General features: G+C 38.0%; 1 pseudogene; it reads right to left on the bottom strand.

Moving 5' to 3' along the window:
* Positions 1-5,053: 5,053 nt before the first annotated feature.
* Positions 5,054-13,105, bottom strand: LOC108288250 (annotated as a pseudogene).
* Positions 13,106-15,263: the final 2,158 nt, after the last annotated feature.

The raw sequence follows: 15,263 nt of genomic DNA, 5'->3' as shown, positions 1-15,263 counted from the left end.
GAGACTCAGCAAGAAAAGAAAACTTCAGGCCAATATCCATGATGAACATAGATGGAAAAATCTTCAATAAACTATTGGCAAACTGATTGCAACAGCACATCAAAAAGCTTATCCACCATCATCAAGTAGGATTCATCCCAGGGATGCAAGGCTGGTTCAACATATGCAAGTCTACAAACGTAATTCACCACATAAACAGAACCAAAGACAAAAACCACATGATTATCTCAATTGATGCAGAGAAGGCCTTTGACTAAATTCAGCAGCACTTTATGCTAAAAACTCTCAATAAACTAGGTATTGACGAAGCATATCTCAAAATAATAAAAGCTATTTACGACAAACCAACAGCCAATATCATGCTGAATGGGCAAAAACTGGAAGCATTCCCTTTGAAATCTGGCACTAGACAAGGATGCCCTCTCGTACCATTCCTATTCATTATAGTATTGGAAGTTCTAGCCAGAGCAATCAGGCAAGAAAAAGAAATAAAGTGTATTCAAATAGGAAAGGAGGAAGTCAAATTGTCTCTATTTGCAGACAACATGATCGTATATCTAGAAGACCCCATTGTCTCAGCCCAAAATCTCCTGAAACTGATAAGCAGCTTCAGCAAAGTCTCAGGAAACAAAATAAATGTGCAAAAATCACAAGCATTCCTATACACCAATAACAGACTTAAAGACAGCCAAATCAAGAACGAACTGCCATTCACAATTGCTACAAAGAGAATAAAATACCTAGGAATACAACTAACAAGGAACATAAAGGACCTCTTCAAGGAGAGCTACAAATCACTGCTCAACGAAATAAGAGAGGACATAAACAGATGGAGAAACATTCCATGCTCATGGCTAGAAGGAATCAATATCGTGAAAATGGCAGTACTTCCCAAAGTAATTTACAGATTCAACGCTATCCCCATCAGCCTACCAATAACCTTCTTCACAGAACTGGAAAAAACCACCTAAAACTTCATATGGAACCAAAAGAGAGCCCGCATAGCCAAGTCAATTCTAAGCAAAAAGAACAAAGTGGGAGGCATCACACTACCAGACTTCAAACTATACTACAAGGCTGCAGTAATCAAAACAGCATGGTACTGGTATCAAAACAGAGATATAGTTCTGTGAAGAAGGTCATTGGTAGCTTGATGGGGATAGCGTTGAATCTGTAAATTACTTTTGGCAGTTGGATATGTAAGTCTAGAGTTCAACAAAAAAATAGAGTCTGAACAGAAAACACAAAGATATTAGTTGCATAAGCTGACCACACAAAACATTCTAACCTAAAGATAACTACATAAGCTGGCCATAGAAAATCTTCTCTAGGCCTTTATGAAGATTGGTTCTGCAGCCTCAGTAGGTCCCATAGTCATCAAGCAGACTTCAAAAACTTTTATCATGTATAATGTGGAAAAGTAATCTATTGAGATGATTCACTCTTTCTTCCTTCTTTGAAGACACACACACAAAAAAATGAGAAATGTTGCCCTCTTCCTTCAACAAGATAGCAAACTAACCTGAAAATCTTGGAGAACTGGAGGCTCTTTTACCAAAGTTAACTGGCCTTGAGTTGGAAAAGTCTCTGCTTACAGAAGCGATAGAGTCTGGAGAGAGGTGTGGAGTTGATGGATGGGAAGTGGCCCTAACTGGAAGAAAGAGGATAGCTTCCCTGAGACTAAATGAGGGAGATGGTTTTGGAGGGAGCTTTGGGAGATGAGTTAGCAGGCTCTTCACTTGCCAGAATGCACTTTTCCCAAATAGTCACATAGCTAATTCCACTCTTCACCTAAGGTTCTGCTCATGCTCCTGAAGCCCTTTCCTGACTTCTGTCTAAAATAGCCACCTCCAATACCCCATCATTATCTTGTAATCCCTTTGGTTTTGGGGTTTTTGTTTGTTTGTTTGTTTGTTTTGAGACAGAGTCTTGCTCTGTCACCCTGGCTGGAGTTGCAGTGACATGATCACTGCTCACTGCAACCTCCGTCTCCTAGGTTCAAGTGATTCTCCTGCCTCAGCCTCCTGAGTAACTGGGACTACAGGTGTACACCACCATGCCCGGCTAATTTTTGTATTTTTGGTAGAGACGAGGTTTTGCTATGTTGGCCAGGCTGGTCTCAAACTCTTCACCTCAAGTTATCCACCCACCTTTGCTTCCCAAAGTGCTGGGATTACAGGCATGAGCCACCATGCCCAGGCTGTTTTTTATTATTTTCTAATAGTAATATCAACCTGAATTTTATCACAGATATATTGTACCTATTTACTTACATATTTATTTATATAGAGACTTACTGTTATTCTCCCTCACTAGAATTTATGTCTTCGAAGAGAGGCATTTTGTTTTTTGTTTTTTGTTTTTTTCAGTCTTTCTGTACGTAGTGCACAGTAATGAATCAATAAATTTTAACTTTTGAGATTTAAAATTTTTTGTTAAATATTATAAACATATTAAACAATTTATAAAGCATGCATTAGGTAAAAAGAATAAAAAGAACAACCATATATCACTAGTTAACTTAAAAATGGACCACACCTGTAATCCCAGCACTTTGGGAGGCCAAGGTGGGTGGATCACCAGGTCAAGAGTTCGAGACCAGCCTGGCAAATATGGTGAAACCCTGTCTCTACTAAAAATACAAAAATTAGCTGGACATGGTGGCGTGTGCCTGAAGTCCCAACTACTCAGAAGGCTGAGGCACAAGAATCTCTTGAACACAGGAGGCAGAGGTTGCAGTGAGCTGAGATTGTGCCACTGGACCTCAGCCTGGGCCACAGAATAAGACTTTGTCTCAAAAAAAAAAAAAAAAGAAGTGGAATACTGCAAGATCTTTGAAGCCTTTTGTGAGCCCCTTCCTTCATCCCATAGGGCATCATCACCACAAATTTTTGTATTTCTTATCTACTTGCTATTCTTTATAATTGTATATGTTTGTATCCCTTTTAAATGTTACTTACTTTTGCCTGATTCTAACTTTATATAAATCAACCATATCCTCTGTATTTTTCAACTTGTGTCTTTGACCCAATATCATTTGTGAGATGAGTTCATGTTACCTTCAATGCTACTGCTTCATAGTATTCCATTAGATGAAAAGCACAATACGGTCATCTAATGTCTTGTTGCAGAATATTGTCTGTATACATTTCCTAACACACACGCTCAAGAGTTGCTCTAATCTATACACCACTGAGAGGAACTTGGGAGTCACAGAGTATATGTATATTGAAGTTCACAGGATGCCAAATGCCAAAATGTCTTCCAAAGTGCATGTATCCAGAGCTGCTACACACCAGGATGGCTTGACCTGTTTGTAAAATATTGATATAATTCCACACTTGATAAACAGCTGCTGCCTGTTCCTGGAGGATCCCCTTGCAATTGCTATGTCCACAGGATAACCTAAACTATCCCAGTTTTCCTGGTACTGAGAGGGTTTCTAGAACAGGACATTTCAATTTTAAGCCAGAAAAGTTAAAACAGGACAAGTTGGTCATCCTACCTAGCCAGCTTCTTAGCCAAAAGAGGCTTTCCCACAGTTCAGTAACTAAAGCATTAATGCCTGACACAATGGTTAAGCGTTGTGAGCATTGCCTGTGATTGCACCTGTTTATATTCCCACTGACAGCTTATGTGTTTCATTACTCCCTCTCTTTATCATCACTTCTTATACTCCTAATTTTTATTTTTTGCTATGTGGTGAATATAAACTATTATTATCATATTAATATTCTTTTTTTATCTGACTATATTGAAATTTTTGAATAGTCTGGAATCACTTTCCCTACCTGGTCATACCATCCCCTTTTGAGTGTGGTGAAGAATTTTCATGAAGCCACATGAGTAGCCAATTATCCTATGAAATTGTGATCAACCACATTTTGACTATATCGTCAAGATATTTATTGGTTACATTTTGAAGAAAACATACAATACCAAAATACAAGAAAAAGTTGGTTCTGTCCCCTCTCATTCTCCCCTGCCACTCTCAAATACTCATGATTTGGTCAGAACTGGGCTCAGAGCCAGAGCCCAAGTTGACTGAGAGTGGGGGGATGGTAGGCAATGGGTTTGTGGCTGTCACAATAATGCTGTGATAATGTTGTGGTTTTCCAGCAGGGAACTTGGGGAAGGGAAGGGCTGCAGCCTGATGACAGCCAGATGAAGAAAGAGCTGCCTCTTCCTTCCCTAGCCCCAAGGCCTACCCCACCACCCAAACCCAAGACCACTTCAAACAAGGCAAGAATGTGGATGCTCTTGCTGGGTCCGCTATTCTGCAAGAGGGAAAGAAGGTAGCTGCTTGGACCCCAATGTCCCCACAGACAAGGGTGGAGAGACAGGAGCATGTGACTACTACCAGCAAAAGAAAAGTGGTGAAGCAGTAGAAAGAGGAGGAAGTGGGAAGAGCAGAAGATCATATATATTTTAAAACTGACTTAAGACTTAAAATCGAATTAGTGTTTGTACAGAAATGTACAGGTGGAATAACTCACTATGGCCTATGATAAAAATTATATGGAGAGCCGGGCGCGGTGGCTCAAGCCTGTAATACCAGCACTTTGGGAGGCCGAGGCGGGTGGATCATGAGGTCAAGAGATCGAGACCATCCTGGTCAACGTGGTGAAACCCCGTCTCTACTAAAAGTACAAAAAATTAGCTGGGCATGGTGGTGCGTGCCTGTAATCCCAGCTACTCAGGAGGCTGAGGCAGGAGAATTGCCTAAACCCAGGAGGCGGAGGTTGCGGTGAGCCGAGATCGCGCCATTGTACTCCAGCCTGGGTAACATGAGTGAAACTCCGTCTCAAAAAAAAAAAAAAAAATTATATGGAGAAATCATGGTGGACTCCTACATCTACGCCCCCTACCCAAGAGGTGGCCCGAGTCGTTAAGTGCAATTGGTTGAGTGGATTCCAGTCAGGTCATTCAGGTGGAGGAGGTGGGGCAGGAGGCAAAAAAGGGGTGCTCCATTGCTCCAGCACTGGCTGGTGCTGACCGGGTGGTTCTCTTGGAGGTCCACACCTCAGTTTCTGCCTGGAGCGCCAGCTGCATTCTAGGGCTTGTTCTTAGGAAGCTTCTCAGCTATTGCCATAAAAATTTCATTCACGTTCTTTGCAGCCTTTGCTGATGTCTCCATGAACAACAAACTGTGGTTGTTTGCATAGGCTGTGCTTCCTGGAATTCCTGGGCTCTCCTGCCGGCCAGGTCTGCCTTGCTACCTATGAGTGCAATAACCATGTTGGGGCTGGCCTGCCTCGGTAGCTCCTTCACCCAGTTCTTGGCTAGGGCAAGTGTATCTGTGATGGTGATGACATAGACCATGATGGCAGCCTGGGCCCCCCAAGAGTACATGGAGGCCAGGCTGTGATGTTGCTCCTGTCCAACCATGTCCCAGATCTCAAACATGACTGTTGTGTTGTCCAAGCAGACAGTCTGTGTGAGGAAGGCTGCTCCGATTGTGCTTCTCCTGGTACTCGTGAAACTGTCCCTTCACAAAGCGTCACAAAGCAGAGGACAGGCTGGATTGTCCACTGCAGACTCCCTCAGCAGAACTAGTATACATAGACAGATCTTATTGGGTTGTACTGTACCTCCCCAACTTGCCACAGCCCATCCAGCTGCAGTGGTCCAGAGAGGTGGGAGCAGGGACTAGTGCTGTGCAAAGAGGCATTCAGTGGGGAGGAGGACCTCCAAGGTGGCTCCGGGGCAGTGACTTTACTTGGGGCCAGGGCTTGGATCAGCTCTGCTTCTCTCCCCAAACACAGTGTCCCAGACTTCGGCCTCCTATCATATTAGTTTTCATTTTTCTGATGTTATTGACCATATTTTCATAGAATAATTGGCTACTCATGTGGCTTCATGAAAAATTTTTCAACACACCCTAGAAGAGGTGATATGACCAGGTAGGGAAAGTGATTCCAGGCTATTCAAAAATTTCATTTCCTAGAAGCCTTTAAGATTTGGCAAAGTTTCCTATCCTGTTCTGGCTTGGGTTGGAGTAAATGGAGCCCTGTACTGAAAGTGGACCATCAAGCTTACAACCATGAGCATCTATCACGATAGCAAAAAAACTCAACCAAAAGTCTTTCCCTGCTTTTTTTCTAGTGTGTAGGCTACAAAAGCTTCCTGTATCATACAAAAAAAGAGGGGAGCAACAAACCAATTACAGCCACTACTGAATAGCTAGCCAAACTAAGATGAATAATGAATATATCTATTTTATTTGATTTAGAAATATAGCAGTATGTTACTCTTGCACCTTCACATTGTGAGCCATATTTATATTCCCTACACTAGACTCATCTGACCCCCAAACCAAACATGGTGTAATCTGCTCTAAATGTGTAATCCATGCAAATTCTCATATTATCCAAATTATGGATGTTAGTACAGTCTTGAAAGATAAAGCAAATCCAGAAGCAGTTAAAGACTGAAAAGTGAAGTACCATAGCTGGCCCTCTCCTCCTGTGAAGATGTTTTAATGACATGTTGGAAGAAGGGTTGGACTCAGTGAAGGTAACTGAGAAAGGCTCCATGAAATTGCCGCATCAGATATATGATCTCTTACAACAAAGCTTTTACCCAATTTCTGTGGCTGACAGGAATAACTCATAATTTTGGCCTTGATTAACATTTCTTTGGCTTCTACATTCTATAAAATTGTTCATTCATGATCCTTCTGTGGTGCCTTGTTTATAAGAAGAAGAATTTCTGTAGCAGTGTTTACAGTGCCTTTTTCATAAATATTATGGTCAATATGTAGTGAAGGTGGAGGCAGTAAAGGGGCTGGAGAATAAGAGGAACTTGATGATTAGATTTGTTATTTTTTAATCATAGAATCTCTCCATTCAATATGATTTAGAAAATGTGAATAATGATATTTAAGCTATTGGCAGAAACATACAAAGTTTTATAGCTATCTTTTTTTTAGATTTGTTGAGCAACTAAATATAGTAACTATAAATATGATATATATACTGGGTCTAGACAGCTTAGTAATTAAGAGGACAGTCGCTAAGAGCAGTTTCTGAAACTAGAAACTTTGAAATGCAGGCCTGTCACAGGCTTATGTTGTACATGAACCTTTACAGTCAGAGGTTCTAGAGACATTTATGTCAAGATGTTTCCAAGAGTCTCTCAGAGTTGACTACCATAACTGGGCTTTCACAACACCACTCAGAATAAGCTTCCTCTTGGGTAATATAACTGAAGAGATTTGGGGAAGAACCACCTAATTCCAAAATGTCTTCTCACTCACTGTTGTAATGTGGGAAATTCTGTCATTAGACCCCACATACAACTTGAAAGTATTTGACAAGAAAACCCTGCATATTTATTTTTCAAAGGCAGCTATTTTCAGAATATGTGACTCAAAAATAACGTAACAAATGAGAAGGGACCATGGGGTGAAAGCTGCATCATCTAACATAGAAGTAAGTTCTTATAAGTGTTCCTTTATAACCCTATGAAAATGACTGAAGAATTACTAATGAATCAAAGGTAAGACTTGTCTTCTTAGTAACACATCATCCTTATTCCTACTAATGAATCACTGCCCCAGTATCTCTTCTTCCACTTGCCATAGCCAAGTGATTGTCTGCCCTTTACTGCTGCATCTTAAGACTCCCACTGGAGCCCAGCCAACATCTGACCATTCATTCCCCAAGCCATGAAGATGGACTATTTGGCCTGTGTGTTCCGTACAGGAAGTCTTAGGCTGCTTTATTTACTAAACACAACAAATTTTTGTTTTTCAGTATTATTGCTGTTTTTAAAATGTAGATAATATATCAACAGTAAATGAAATCTGAAGAACTAATTAAGAATTTAGAAAACACTTTTGTGATTAAAACCTGATTTACTATTAATGCTGAAAATCTTGGAAATTGTAATGATTAATGTGTAGATCATATATTATTTTGTCATTTTTTTATGTAGCAGGAAGATTTTAATTTGAAGAGTCAACTGTAAAATCACATACAGTGGCAGGAAAAAATAAGGAAGAGCAGCAAATCTCTGTGAATATAGAATCATAGAAACCTGTTTGGCAAGGAAATTCCTTTTCTCTTTAGATGTGCTTCATACAAATCAGTTCTCAATAATACTGTGTGGAAGAAATATTTGTGTTATACAAGACAGGAGGATTGTGAAGCTATTGTTATCTATGGCTATACAAACAGAGAGATGTATACACAGACACGCAGAAAAATAAATGTCCCCCTGTGAAGGGAAGAAATAAATCAAGCAATTTGTATTTTTAAAAACTGAATGAATAACCAAATAATGTACATGGAATGAACACTGAGGAAAATAAAGGATTTGGCAAGAATCTAATTAGCCATATCAACCGAGAGAGGTTTGAGTTAGTTTTGGTAAACACAGAGTGCTTTCTGAGTAGAAAGTAAATAACTGCACTGAGGTACTGTTCTAATCACATTTGTTCTAACATTGACCTTATAATAATTAAAAATTGATGCTTGCAACATAATACAGCTGTGCAATCATATTTAAACCTAATCATTTCATAGACAGAGGAAAGTTGTACAAAAAGGTCAAAAACACTTTAATTTCATGACAGTAAATTTACTCTTTATTCCTAAAGTGAAAATGTCTAATTTCTAAAAGAGCAAACCAATAATTACTTATTATAAAACTATTTTAGTCAATACTTAATTTTGCTATATTGATTAGTGTTTAGACATTTAAAATGTACCCTACAGCAAGAATATGTGTTTACAATACGATTCTCCCTACTGATGTTTGTAAGTATTACAGGTATCGATTTAAGACATGTCTCAAAAATGCCAAACTTAATAGTAATCTTATTTTTTTAAATGACTCTTAAAATTGGAATTTAACTTAAAAAATTTGAATACTAGTGTTCTTAAAGATCTCTTTGTATCATGATCACTAATTCTTCCATTAAATACTTTCACCATGAGTGCTCAATTAAACTACATTATAAACTCTACCCCATCCCAAAAGTAACAGAGAGAAAAAAATAAATGATCAATTCTACTGTTCACAATCAGAACAAAATGTTTTCTCTCTATTTTATGTACTTCTGATTGTAAAACAAACACTGGGATATTAGTTCCCCCTTAACTTGTATTCTGTGTAACTTAGAGCTCCTTGCAATAAAACAAAATGATGCTTCATCAGGATGTTACTGGGAGTACCAAGGCAATTTACAAACATTAAGTCTGAGAACATCACTGTGAGGCAGGTATTAATATAATACTTCTCTCTTGAGGAGTTCAATGTACTTTACATAATGTTACTTTATTAACTCTTCCTTGAGCTGGGCAAAAAGGCTAAGAATATGTCTAACCATATTCTTATTACCTCACATCATACTGATACTTCATATCATATTACCTCACTCACATGCACTCATAAAAAGAAGAGAGAGTTCTATACAACCACATCTTTTAAATTCACTTTCACTTCTAATCTGAAATTATGACTAAAGATAAGGACAACTAAGTCACTCAATATTATTTGGCTTTTACTAATACTAATTTTTAACAGGTATCAATTTTATAAATATGAATTCAGAATTAAACATTTAAAAGAAATTAATCCCAATAATTCTTAAGCAATAATTGTCTTTGCAGGTGGAAAAAATTGATAGTAACAATTTTCCTTCTATTATAGTATACTGAAGACTATAAAACCACATTATAATTCCATGGAGAAGCTTCACAACATCCTTAAATAAATCTGTGCATTTTTTAGCAAGAGTGCAACTATGCACACATGAAGACAACAAGAAGACATATATAAAGTGAAAGATATAGAAATGCTAATGATATCTAATGGTGCTTACCAAGTGTCAGCCACTATTCTAAGGAATCTACATGTATTCACTCATTTAATCCTCATAACTCTATGAGATGGGCAATATTTTCATCATTTTATAGACAAGAAAATTGAGGCTCTGAAAGCTGATTTAGTCCTAGGTCACAGGGCTACAAAGTGGCAGAGCTGAGATGCAAACACAGAAAATATAATTCCAGAATCCATCCTCTGAACTGAGATTCCTGATCATGGAATTCTGAGTCCATAATTATAATTTTTTCCGCTCCAAGTGTAACATTTTCCACCTCACAGTCTACCTCACAGTCATCATAGAACAACTGCCCAAGTTTATGTATCATACTTTCAAAATATGATACTTGTATTTAGAAATCATCACAAGGAGGCAGTATAATATAGTTTGGGGTACAGACCTCAGGATCAGACAGACCTAATGGGCTATCCCTAGGCAAGTTATTTCTATCCAAGCTATACAATATAGATGGTGGTACCTACCTCCTGATGCTGTAGTGAGAATTAAGTTAATACAACACATTTAACATACGCCTTACTATGCCTTCTACATAGTAAGCATTAAGCAATTGTTGCTATTATAAGTTAGTATAAACTTAAGCCATTCTCAGAACCTGAAACTCAGAATTACCATTGAATTTAGTATATCTCAATGCTGGCATCAATAGAACTGAACTGATTTGTTTCATCAAATATATGTTCTAGGCACTGGGAATTATTTAATCCTCAGAACAAACCTATAATTTGTGGTTTTATGCCCTCTTACAGGAAAATAAGCCTTGAAATCGTAAGTAACACCCATAACCATGACAGTAAGAATTAGATGATTAATCAATTAACTACATGGATCCCACAAAGCAAGTTAAAATGTAACCAATAAGCAGGGAAATTATTTGAAAAAGTCTTCTCTCTCATAAAATTATGAAACTAAAAATTTCTAGACTGAAGTTCACCTTGTTTAGCCTTTGCTATAATTACAGCAAAGCTGTGCCCAAAGAAAGTAGTTAGAATAGAGATGAAAAAAAGAAAAAATACTATCCGAAAATATACACACTCCTCCCATTTCCAGTATACGCCAGGCACTTCTATTTATTCCATCATCAGAACCACCGAAGAAAGGTAGCAAGGGCCAAGGTCAGGGTGGGGAGTCTTCAGAGGTAGACAGTGTTACAGGTGAAACAGGCAAAAAGTCTGCACTTGGAGGCTGGGGCTTCAGCCAGAGTAGGGTACAAGATTCTAGATCTGTAAAGCACATTTGCCTCAAATCAGTCTCACCTGCACCCAAACATCCTGTGAAGGCCAGCTTCTAGTCTATTCACAGAAATCTGCAGAAAAAGAGAAAGTGCATTACATTAGTCTCTTGTTGACCTCTTCCTTGGCCCTTGACCTACCAGCATTCCCTAAATTGGAAATGTCTTAGTTATGCAAAACAAAAATAGCTTCTGCTAAATTAGGACACTATTTCCTCATTCCTTCTATTTAATGTAAAAGAAATATTTTTATCATTTGCATAATGGCCTGCTGCATATAGAAAGAAAATTATTTATGATTTTCACTTGTAAAACATAATTTTGAATTGACCATGATACATAATAATCGTGTGAAAACATAATTCCAAATAAGATTTAAGTGAAATAATGGAATTTCCATTTCCATCAGCCAGCATATAAGCCAATATGAAGGAGGTGGCAGATACAAAATAATCATATATAAAGAGGGACACAAGCTCAATGATAAGGGTTCTGCTTACACAGGCACAGAAAGTAGTGGGAAACAATCTTCAGTCCATATATCACAAGAAATAGAATTTTTAAAATATTCACATTATCCCAACAACATATAGGATCTTATGTTCCATTATCAACTAGCAGGTAGCACCCAACCTAGTCATTTCTTCTATTCTTAGAATCAGTGACCTCTCTCAATAACTCATTTCAACTTTTAGTAATTGTCATATAAAGGTAAGCTTTTCTTTTATCCAACTTCAGTCACTTATATAATATGATTGAAAAACCTGGAATGATGCTCCACACAAACAGGATACTTCATAAACTCTTATGGATGGGATGTTGATTTCAATCTATTTCCCTTTTCTCTGACCTCAGTGGAGACAGGAGAAATGCTTAGACAGAAACTTGGCAAAATGGTTAGAGATAAGAGGAAGTTGATTAGAGACAAGTGCAGAGTGGAACTGAGGAAGAAAACAACATGGAATGACTCACTGTGCCCCAGAACAGTGTGATCTGTTTTAGAAGACACAGCCAGCCACCAACAAAATGTGAGTTGTAAAGCAGAACATGCTCAAGCATGCCCTCAGAAGATCTACTACTGCCTTCCCACTCACTTCCATACAGATAAATCAGTCAATCCATCTTTCTCTAACCCTGACCTCTGTGCGGAGTTCCAGCCTACCACACAACTGTAAAATTGAACTGGGTGGCTAGGATATTCTTTCCCGTGACTCACTCTGTCCTTCCTCCATAGCTTTACTGCTGGTATAGAGATATCTTTGGTAAGCTCTAGTGAAGAGAACCACAGTGACCCATTGACACTTTAATGTGAAAAATAATCAGTACTAACAAGGAAAAATGTTGTCTTATCTTGTAGATCCACCAGTATCTTAAACCCAAAAATGTAGAGAAAGTTCTCATATTGCCTGTCCGGAAGAAAAAAAAAAAATCAGAGAACCCCGGGGGACATGGTCAGAAGCTCACTGGGAAAATTAAGATAGGGTAAACAGCAGGATAGTTTCTGAAAGAATGGGCTTGCCTCTTGTCCCCTACAATAAAAGGCCCAAGAAAGGGGTTAAATTTGGATGCCCTGCCAGCACCTCAAACTTAAGATTTCTAAAATTAAACTTCTCTAAAAACAAGTTTCTGCTGACTTCCTTGTTTGTTAAGAGTACACTTGTTCTCTCCGGCTCCAAACATGAGTCATCTTGCTTTATTCCTCTCCCACCCCCACCATATCTAATTAAACACCAAGTTGCATCTATTTTTTTCTTCAGCACTTTTTTGCAACTCTCTGTTGCTCTCTTTTCCCATGCTTTATCTCTAATTTGGTTTTGACCCCATATTAGGCCCATTACTCTTCCAAACAATGCGTCTGGCAGGTAGTTTCCATTTTGAGTTTGAGCTCTGCCTTAATCAGGTCCACTCCTTATCAAAAAGAGTCTGTGATACCCACTTGTCTGCTGTACAAAGATGTTGCAAGCTATTTCCAAATGCACCCCAAACTGCCTGTCAGTCTTACCTTCTCCTATTTTCCTCGGCATTAGCCAAGCTAGCTATCATTCTACTCCCCACCACACCCTATTGCCTTAACTCCTACCACATCCTTTTTCTGAAATACAATCTCTGCACCCTCAGAAATTCTATGCATGCTGCCCACACAAGCACCAATGCCACAAATTCACCTGTGAATGCTTTTTCAGATATTCTGATTCAAAATCATGTCTCAGACCAAAAAATATGTTATTTTAAGTTTTTTAAACTAACTCCATGAGTTTCCATGGAAAAAGGTGTTACCAACTCAAATCATAGTTCAAGATGTTGAGATAGAGCCCACACAAAACTATCTTCCTTAAAAAAAAACTTAATAAAGCTGCATAATTCAACCTGGCAAAGCAATTAATGTTCAATAATGATAATAATAATAGATTGATGTTAAATAATAAATTCATGCTTAATAAATTTATGTTCAATAATACTAATAAACAGATGTCATTTGGAGTTTAATTTTATATTTTAGGTTAGGCACAGTGGCTCACACCTATAAGTCTAGCACTTTGGGGCCCAATGCAAGAGGATTGCTTGGAGTCAGGAGACTAGCCTGGGCCACATGGTGAGAACCCCATCTCTACAAAAGTAATCTTCTTTTAATTAAAAACAAATTTTATGTTTTAGAGGCCTTTTAGATTAAATAAATCAAGCAAGGTAATAGCTTAGTTGATAGTTTCTGTTTAAAATTATTTGCATTCCTAGTAAAAATAATTCTACAATATTTACTATAATGCACTATCCAAAGATGCACAAAAATAACAGTCTGTTTTCTTACATAAATTATTTTGGTTTGCTAAACCACTTTTCTTGCTTTTCCTAAAAGTTCAAATAACTTATACTTTACTATTGTACAACAGCAAGTAGTAGAAGGTTAAAAAAAAAAAAAGATTTTTTTTAACTTATGTTAGAATAGAGCCTTTTCTTTGCCTGTTTGCACTCTGGTCTCATCATGCTTTTTTGCAATTACTTTGTATCTGTGTCAAGGTCACCTTTCCTTGGAAGCCCTACCACTGACTCAGTCTGCTTTAGCCTCTTTACTAGTTCTTAGGAATGCCACTCTCCATACAAGGAGTTCTGAATACAGATTAAGTAAACACAGATAAAATTGTAATTTTACCTCATTCCAATCCCAAATCTACACTTGACCTATATTAGGTGGCACACATCATAAAAGTCAAAAAGTGAAAAAGACACAGTCTTATAGAGAATCAAGGGGAGAGCCATATACCAAGTTCAGTTGGAAGAAAAGCAAAGTCATTTGCAGGAGAATGTATGAAAGTCATTTAAAATCCCCTCCGTGGGTGGGGTGCGGAGAAAATATTAGCAGTGGTAATAAAATACATCTTCATAATCATCTCTCTCTGCTTTGAAAAAATATTGAGGAAAATTTTCCGTGACCCTAATGGGGCACTCAGAAAACATTTGTCATGGTCTATCATAGACTATTTACTTGTATTTCTCACCCACCTAAATCTTGTAGTCAATATAAAATGCTGAATTCATCCAGGTACTGTGGCTCATGCCTGTAATCCCAGAACTTTGGGAGGCTGAGGCGAGCAAATCACCTGAGGTCAGGAGTTCAAGACCAGCCTGGCCAACATGGTGAAACCCCGTCTCTACTAAAACCACAAAAATTAGCCAGGTGGTGTGAGTCTGTGATCCCAACTACTCAGGAGGCTGAAGGAGGAGAATCGCTTGAATCCAGGAGGCAGAGATTGCAGTAAGCTGAGATCGCGCCATTGCACTCCAGCCTGGGTGACAAGAGCAAGATTTCGTCTCAAAAAAAAAAAAAAAAAATGTTGGATTCATAGGATGGTCTATAAGTATTAGAAGAATTCAAAAAGATCAATGCAGGTGAATAGTCAAGTGTGGCTTCAGAAAGAAATCACCATCAGTTTTCTTCTTATCCAGACCCACCTTTTCTAAACAACTGGTTTTCACAGACAGCCAGAATCTAATCAGGCTCTCTCTGTTTTCTTATAAAGTCAACTTTGGTATTTATCTAAACACTTTATGGCTCCTTCTGCTAATTTATTAATTTACGTGTTCTTTGTATAACACAGGTGAAGTCAAATCTTTTTCAATGAATAAAGTAATAGTGAAGTAGTTCTGGCTTATAAAGTTATTTCTGTATTTCACATGATATTCATA

This window comes from Cebus imitator, unplaced genomic scaffold (assembly GCF_001604975.1).
Source record: "Cebus imitator isolate Cc_AM_T3 unplaced genomic scaffold, Cebus_imitator-1.0 Scaffold16, whole genome shotgun sequence".
NCBI classification, from domain to species: Eukaryota; Metazoa; Chordata; class Mammalia; order Primates; family Cebidae; genus Cebus; species Cebus imitator.
This window is presented reverse-complemented; position numbering and strand designations above follow the sequence as displayed.